This window comes from Eucalyptus grandis, chromosome 1 (genome assembly GCF_016545825.1).
Source record: "Eucalyptus grandis isolate ANBG69807.140 chromosome 1, ASM1654582v1, whole genome shotgun sequence".
NCBI lineage: Eukaryota > Viridiplantae > Streptophyta > Magnoliopsida > Myrtales > Myrtaceae > Eucalyptus > Eucalyptus grandis.
This window is the reverse complement of record NC_052612.1, coordinates 45673235-45682106: the sequence shown is the minus strand read 5'-3', so window position 1 is coordinate 45682106 and position 8872 is coordinate 45673235. Positions and strand designations below refer to the sequence as shown.

General features: G+C 41.7%; 1 pseudogene; it reads right to left on the bottom strand.

Annotated features, from left to right (window-relative positions):
• Positions 1-108: 108 nt before the first annotated feature.
• On the bottom strand, positions 109-1987 carry LOC120287065 (annotated as a pseudogene).
• Between the last annotated feature and the right edge of the window lie 6885 nt (positions 1988-8872).

The following is an 8872-nucleotide window of genomic DNA, read 5'->3' as shown; positions in this document are numbered from 1 at the left end:
TCTTCAGTGCATTAACTCCACGTGAGTGGTCGTCGTGTTTCAAGCTGATTTATTTTGCAATGCAAACAACGCGACTCACAAACATGGCCTGATGATTTGATTGTTCTTTTATTGAACTCTACGACCATCAATTAACAGCTTTGTCCATAAAATCAAATATGATTTCGTTATATTTTCATTACAAGATGTAGGAAGTAAAGGAACAAGAGCATGTACCACAACAAGAGCACGTACCGGAATCTCCCCGCACAACCGGTTGTAGCTCACGTTCAGAACCGGACTCTCCACAGCATTTGGAATGGACCCGTAAATCTTATTATGGTTCATGTCCAAAGTCGTCAAGCTCTCATTAAAATCCACCTTCGACAGGTCGAACTCGAACTGGTTCCTCGAGATGTCGATGTGGTACGTGCTCTTGTTCCTCCCAAACACCAGCGATGTGTCCCCCGAAGCCTGTTCCGGAAAGGTCGAGCTTCCCAAAGTCGATGCCGGCAAAGGTTGCCGGGAGCTCGCTGGAGAGGCTGTTGTGGGAGAGGATGAGGTAGAGGCTGTTACCCTTGAGGTTGGCGAGGGAAGTCGGGATCTTCCCCATGAGCTGGTTACGGTTGAGGCCAATGTAGCCGAGGCCGGGAATGGTGGAGAGAGAGTCAGGGATGCTGCCGGTGAGCTTGTTGAAAGAGAGGTTGAGGTAGGTGAGGTTCTTGAGCTGGCCGAGGAAGGAAGGGATTGGGCCGGGTGAGATTGAGCCACCGAGAGTCGGGAAATTCAGGTACTTGAGCTTGGTAAAGGACTCGGGATCGGGCCGGTGAAGTTCAAGAGCTTGTGGAGGGTGAGGTCTTGAAGGTAAGTGAGGTCGCCTATGGCGCAGAGGATTTGGCCGGGAGGTCGGATTTGAGGAAGAAGAGAGATGACGCGGTGGGTCTTGTGGTGGCACTTGAGGCGCACCGAGTGGCAGCAATCGACGTTCGGGTCCCGGGTGGTGAGGACGTTGGGGTCCTTGAAGGAGGACTTAATGCCGAGGAGGACCTCCTTGTCCTCCGGTGGCGAGGACGGCGGAGGCGGGGTGGAGGAGGAAGAAGGAGAGGAGGGGCAGGAGGAGGAGGAGGAGGAGGCGGGCCAGAGACATTGTTGAAGGTGGTGGTGGTGGGGCATGAGTTTTGGATGAGTGAGGAAGGAGGAGGCATGGAGAGTCGTATTTTAAAAGAGGAAGTTGTGTGTGGAAACTGGGGGAGGGATTTTTCGTTTTGAACTCATTTTAAGATTATTTGTACTTTTAATTTTCTTTTGTAAATCTGGTGACTTTATCCTTTGACATGTAGAAATTGTGAAACTTAAAATGCCTTATCTTGTTTTCAAATTTTAGAGTGAAAATTATAAGTTTAAATTATGGGTGAAAATCATATGCCTAAAGCAGGCCAATTGCCTACTCATTTCGATGGCAAATGAATAAACTATTTTATAATTTCTTCTGTATATAGATATTACAAAATAAAATTCTAAAAGAGAAGCATGCGCCATTTTTTCCACCTATGGAAGAATTGTCGGTGGAATTATTGTTCCATGTTTTAATATACAAATCATTAGCAATAATAAAAACAAAGATAAATGATTATGTGACAATCTTTAATCTATTATTAACATAATAGTTTATTATAAAGCACAAAAAATCAAAAAACAAATAATTATAAATTATTGTAATGCCACTCTTTTAGAAATTTGTGATTCACAACAAACTGTTATTTTTACATATTCTTATAGTAACCCAAATACTGTGATACTAACAAAGTCTAGGAGTAAATCTTGTTGTGGAGCCACTTTTAAAATTTTGTGATTCACAACAAACTGTTATTTATAAATTTATGATTCACAATAAACCTGTTATTCTTACAAGAACTCAAAACTATTATACCCGACCTCAGCTACATCGCCGATGCTTTAAGATTTGAGCAAACCTGCTCGTAAACTTGTTTTTACCTTCGATAACCATGCTTTGATCAGAAAAGGAAAGGACTGTCTTTTGAATCCCGATGCTTCTTTTAACTCCACGTGAGTCGTCGTCATATTTCAAGCTGATGATTTGGTTGTTCTTTTGTTGAACTCTACTACCTAAAATTAACAGCCTTGTCCATAGAATCAAATATGATTTTGTTATATTTTCATTAAAAGATTTAGCAAAAAAACTATATATAATAATAATAATAAAAAGCCTCTTTTCATTTCTAGCATTTGCTCATGCTCTTGGGTTCATGGCCATCAGACAATATTGAGATTCCTGACACAACTTGAGTGTTTTATCGAAAAAAAGAGTTCAAATTCTAAACCTATATAAGAAACAATGTTTGAGTAACTTTCCATGTAATATATCTTAACACGTCTCAAGTGTTTTTTTTTTTCTAAAATAGTTCAAATCCTAAACCTATATGAAGAAAAATGATTGACTAACTTTTCATTTAATATCTCTTAATACGTTAACTAGTCACTGATCAACTAAACCTCGTTAAGCACTCTCTTCCTAGCTAGCTATTGGCCTTTAAATTTCCTAGTATATTCAAAAGCAGAATTAAATCTCCATCTCGGTTAAACTCATGCACGTCCATTGGTCCCTTTACAGTAGCCATAATAGGCAGTTTTTTTCGAAGGAGCAGCTATTGAATCAGAAGCCAACACGTTCCTTCAAGCTTTACCTATATAACAAAACAAAAAACCACGTTTTTAAAAAATTTGTACTCCTCTGCTCGCTGTCGCTGGGGGCTGTAGACAATATAATATGGGTTGGGTCAAGGGTCAAAGTCAAACTAATAAGGCAAGTTGCGTCCCTGGTCAAACGTGTGCAAAAGAAGGTTTTGGTATACAGCTTGGATGGTGGGCCCCCGTATATACATATCCATGTCCATACCAGAGCCTTCTTCTTTTCCATTTTCGGTTAAGAACAAAGGGGCTGCTGGTTCAGCAGTTTTGTTTTGGTACTTCCTCTGCACAGATAAGACAACGTTCCCGTTGTATCCGGCCCACGCCTCCGGTCGAAATTTTCTCGTTCATTTGGGCCTTCTGCATCCCAACGTTGTACAAAGCACAGGACGATGCGTGATTATCCTGGAAACTCTCAGGAATAGATAGCATGACAGCCCATGTGGCGTGTGAGGTAAGGAGCATTCTATGCTTGGGTTAATTTGGATGTTCATTGGACCAAGTGAACTCCTACATTCCCATTGTTGTACCGATGGATCAGCCCGGCCTAATACCAACCGGCTGGATGATAATACCTTTTACTTTTAAAATGTCCTTTGAAATTGGATAAGTTCTTTAACTATATTGTGTATGAACCGGGCAGTTGAATCATGTCGGGGAGAACCAGCTAGCTCTGGGTTCAAGTGGTTTATGGGAATGGCGTTATTATCAATTATGATTTACCCTTTTTTGTATCTATGTAAACATTCTGGACAACAAATTTACTAACTTGATAATGGTATACCTTTTAAAAAAATTGCGATGCATTACAAGTGAATTACTTATTCTTTTTTTTTCTTTTTCTTTTTCTCACTTTTGACCGGACGTCAGTGCCAAATTGCCCATCTAATTTTGGGAGTTTGCACATACTCCCCCTCCAACCGACGCAAAGGAATTTGCCTCTTTTCAAGATGGATTGAATTGGGGCTTGAATGGGAGCAGTCCTCCAAGGAAATAGCCCTAGGCCCAAAGTGGATTAAAGCGTCCAGGAAATCCAACTAGAACGTAGTGCTTATACGGTGATTCTAATACCCGCTAGACAAAAATTGAAGTTCACACTTACAAATCTCACAAATTGGAAGGAATGAGCATGCAGATTTTATAGGCAACCTTTGAAAGTGGCAAACATAGACTTGAGGGAATATAATGTGCAGAGGCTCTAATAATGAGTTCCAATGCTTTGGGCTGCACCAATGGTTGATTCCTTTGTATTTTCTGAATGAGAAATCTGGGCAAATGGTCTCCAGCAATATGCTTTCGCGTAAATTTTGTGAGGACCCATCTTGGAACAGGCTGCAGGGAGACACGTCGCTGCTGTTCGGGGTGAACAAGACGAACGACTACATCGACATCTCAAGGAACCTGTTTGAGCTCAACCTATCGAGGGTGGAGCTGAGCCAGAGCATTATGTGGCTGGACATTAACCCTAACAAGATTGATGGGGCAATGCCGGAGGCGATGAAGGATCTGCTGCTGCAGTTCTCGGACTTGAGCTACAACAGGTTGTGTGGGAGATTCCGGTGGGAGAGCGGTCGTAGAGCTTTGGTTACTCGGTGTATTTCCATAACCGTTGCTTGTGCGGTGTTACTCGGTGGGAGGTGGCTTGAACTGTTCACGGCCACTGACTGATAATCACCATCTCACGTCTGCGTTCCATAGTGTTCATTGATCTTGAGTGGGAGAAGTTGTGGAGTCAAAGGCGAAAGCGACAAGTCGACATTTAAGTCTTCAACCGCGTTCGACTCTCCGCAAGCGAATGTTTCTTGTCAATTGTTTTTGTTTTTTTGTTTTTGCTTGTATCTTCCAGGCTATTTAGCTTTCAATAATCTCTTCCATTGGCGTGGCATTAGCATTTTTGATGAGCGAGGGATCAGAAAGACACGTGATCGAAGGCGATGTTGCTCAAAACTAATTACAAGGATTGGACAAAAGAAATTAAACTCACGGAAATCTTACCAAGAGAGTTGACTAAATGGAGAATACATAGTAATTTTTTAGACATAGAATTCAAGGCCTTGTAATCACTATCCATTAAGCGAGTCCATGATTTTTATCCCATCACGATAAGAATGAGAATTCATAACTGATATACCTAAATTCATATCTATCCTCGCAAACTAATCAAGGTTTCTTGAGACCGATGATAAATTGGAGAAATGAATAAATGATCTTCAACATCCAAACCGAATTCAAATCACTCGACTCACTGCAGTAACGGTGTCATGTTTGGTTAACTTTTAGTGACTGATTTTGTAGTTGCGGCAAGAAATATTCTCCCAGAAGTTGCTCGTTCGAGTTGAAAGGAAGGGAAAAAATCGTCTCCAGATTCGTTAATGGGAATTCAAACGAAGCAATTATTTTATTCTATTCTAACATGACGGCGGTCCCTTCGGACAGTCAACTATGGACAAATCTTTAAATGCCGGCCACTTCGGATATGCCGAGCCACGTGGAGGAATGAATCGTGGCATCCGTAAATAAGGTTGAAGGAGAGATAGCTTTTGTTCTTGACCGGTCCAAGTAGCGCCGACTATGGAAAAATTGTTCAACGATTTGTAAATATAATCCATTTGACTAATTATCTACATAATAAACTTAGCACTAAATAGATAAAAATTTCATAAGATTTAATACTTAATTAATACAATAAAAAATTAAGATTAAATTGACAAATTATCAAAAAAGTTTAAGACTAAATTAACTGATTTAAAACTTTTGAATAGTTATCTCCATCAACCATTTGTATATACAGTTTTAGTTGTTTTTGTCAATATGTGTGTCTTCACTTATATTAAGTTAGTAAACCTCTTGCTATATCTCGAATTCTTTGTACTTTCATCAAATCAAAGCTCTCTTTCAATAACAGAAGACCTTTTCCTTTCCTAAACCGAAATGATAAAACTTTTGCGTTCTTTCTATCTATTGTGAATGCAATTTAGCATAAACGAAAAAAAACAAAACAAATAACCAAAGTGTGAGAGTCAAAATTAACACCATATCTTAGAAAATCATGAATTCAACATAAGATGGTTAGTACCTTTGCTAACAATGAGGAATAAGTTTGATAGTTAAACTCTCCACACAATGAAACAAATGAAAATTTTTCACGTCTTTGCCTTTAGATTATTAAGTGAAGATATAAGAATGGGTGATGATATTGAGATGAATTTTCATGCTTGGCAAAATGGATCCAAAGTGTTTTGAGACATGATAGGCGAGATGGGGTTCCCATATCCAAAATGGCTCTTACTTCAAAGTCGTGTTAGCGTATGGGCCCATTGATAGAATTTACTCTTAATCATTGCTAAGGATCTGAATGTTAAATTATATAACAGTAATTCCACGAGCAATTCTTCAATAGAACGGGAAAAGAGCGTATACTTTGCTTTTTAGAAAAATTATTTGCGAAGAGATATATATAATATAGAAGAAGTTATTAGAAGTAGAAATAGTCTTAAATGAGTCAAAATCCAGCAAACCTTCCCCTAGTTGCCACACACGACTTCCTCCTATAAAAATACAACTCTCCCCGCCTCCTCCTTTCTCACTCATTTAAAACTCGTGCCTCACCACCACCACCTTCAACAATGTCTCCCGGCCCGCCTCCCCCTCCTCCTCCTCCCCCGTCCCTCCTCTCCTTCTTCCTCCGCCGCCCCGCCTCCGCCATCCTCTCGCCACCCGGAGGACAAGGAGGTCCTCCTCCGCATAAAGTCCTCCTTCAACAGCCCCTACATCCTCCCCTCCCGGGACCCGAACACCGACCGCCGCTACCGGTACGGCCTCAAGTGCCACCGCAAGACCCACCGCGTCATCTCCCTCTTCTTCCTCGCCTCCCACCTCCCCGGCCAAATCCCCTCCGCCATCGGCGACCTCACTCCTACCTCCAAGACCTCACCCTCCGCAAGATCTCCAACTTCACCGGCCCGATCCCGCAGTCCTTTACCAAGCTCAAGTACCTGAATTTCCCGACTCTCACTGGCTCAATCTCACCGGCCCAATCCCCTCCTTCCTCGGCCAGCTCAAGAACCTCACCCAACTCGACCTCTCCTTCAACAAGCTCACCGGGCAAAGATCCCCGACTCCTCTCCACCATCCCCGGCCTTGGCTACATCGGCTCGACCGTAACCGGCTCACCGGAAGATACCAGCTTCCCTTGCCAACCTCAAGGGTAATAACCTCTACCTCATCCTCTCCCACAACAGCCTCTCCGGCGAGCTCCCGCGACCTTCGCGGCGTCGACTCGGAAGCTCGACCTTTCCCGTAACAAAGCTTGTGGGGACGCGTCGCCGCTGTTCGGGGGAGCAAGAGGACAAGCGACATCGACATCTCGAGGAACCAGTTCGAGTTCGATCCGTCGACGGTGGAGTTTAACGAGAGCCCGTGTGGTGGCTGCACTGTACATGAACCATAATAAGATATACGGGTCGATTCCGAAGGCCGTGGCGGGTCCGGGAACCTGCACGAATGCTGTGCGCCACCTTGAGCTGGTAGAGGACCGCTTAATGGCATGTGAGCGAGAATAGATATTTGCAATGCGGTTCTAGCTCATAAAGGGTTTTGAGCTCTAAGCGCAAGCGTATTGATTCGTTCAATATGTGGGAATGCAAAGGATCAAGTCTTTATTGCAAGAAATCAAGAGTTAACCAACACAAGAGAGGAAAACGTCCTCAAGTTAAGAAAATGTCAAGGGTGAGGTGTTACAATAGTGACAAGAAAGGTCACTATGCTCGCGTCTGTCGTGAGCCAAAGAAAGTAAACACCTCTTGTACATTTGAGAACTTTTGATTATGTGTCAAGTTCTGAATTATTGGCTGAATCCAATCCTTTGTGGACTGTAGATTCGGGAGCAACGGACGATCTAGCGAAGGATAAAGGATCCTTCGTGGAATTCCGACGAATACCAACCGGAACCGAGTGGATCTATGTGGAAAACAACCAGCTGAAGTTAAATAGGGATTGGCACCGCCAACCGAACATGTGGTAGACGCAACTTGTTCCTACATGATGTTCTAAATGCTCGGGAGATTCGTCGAAATTTAGGTGTCTGTTTTGCTGTTGGTTAAGCTTGGTTTTAATATGAACTTCCATAATAGAGCTGTAGATTTGTATTTGGATACAAACTACTATAATAGTGGTCACTTTCTAGATGGTTTTATTGTACTAAATGTTGACTATGGTGATGTCAATATATGTTATCCCCTTGTTTCATGTCTTCTATCTTATATGATAATGATGTGAATGTGTGGCATGCTTGACTTGGTCATATTGGCCAACAACATATGAAAAGACTAGCCAAAGAGGGCTTGTTGGGCAATATTGAATAAGTTGATTTGTCCATATGTAAGCATTGCCTAGAAGGGAAAACGACAAAGAAACCATTTGGAAAAGGTAAAAGAGCTAACGTTCCTCTGCATTTAATCCATTATGACGATTGTGGTTCAATGAATGTGAGAGGAAGGCATGGGACTGTTTACTTCATCACTCTTAATAGATGATTATACTCGATTCAGATGTGTCTATTTGATTTCTCATAAAACTGAAGCATAAGTTGTTTCAAAAGGTTTATGAACTTGGTTGAAAATCAATTAGACAAGAAAATAAAAGTATTGAGATCCGATCGAGGTCGAGAATATTTATCTGATGAGTTCAGAAAATTATGTGATGAAAAAGGAATAGAAAGACAGTTGTCTATTCCATATACTCCTCAACAAAATGGTGTTGCAGAGAGAAGAAACAGAACCCTACTAGAAATGGTTAGGTCCATGATGGCGTATGCTAACTTACATATCACTTTTATGGAGTGATGTGTTGTTAATCGCCGCCTAAATACTTAACCGGGTGCCTTCCAAATCGTTAGTTTCACTCCATATGAGTTATGGATATGTAGAAAACCGGACTTAAGTTTACTTAAGCCATGGGGTTATGCTGTCTATACTCATATGTCCTCTCACAAGTTTGGGAAATTGAGTCCCATATAAAAGTAGAGTATTTTAATGAGATATTCCGAACACTCAAAAGGGTATGTGTTCGTAAGTGAGCAGGAAAGTGGGAGAATAACTGAATTTGAATCACAGGATGTCACATTCTTAGTGGATGAATTTCCTAAGAAGGGCGAAATAGGGGAAGATTACTTCCTATTTGAAAC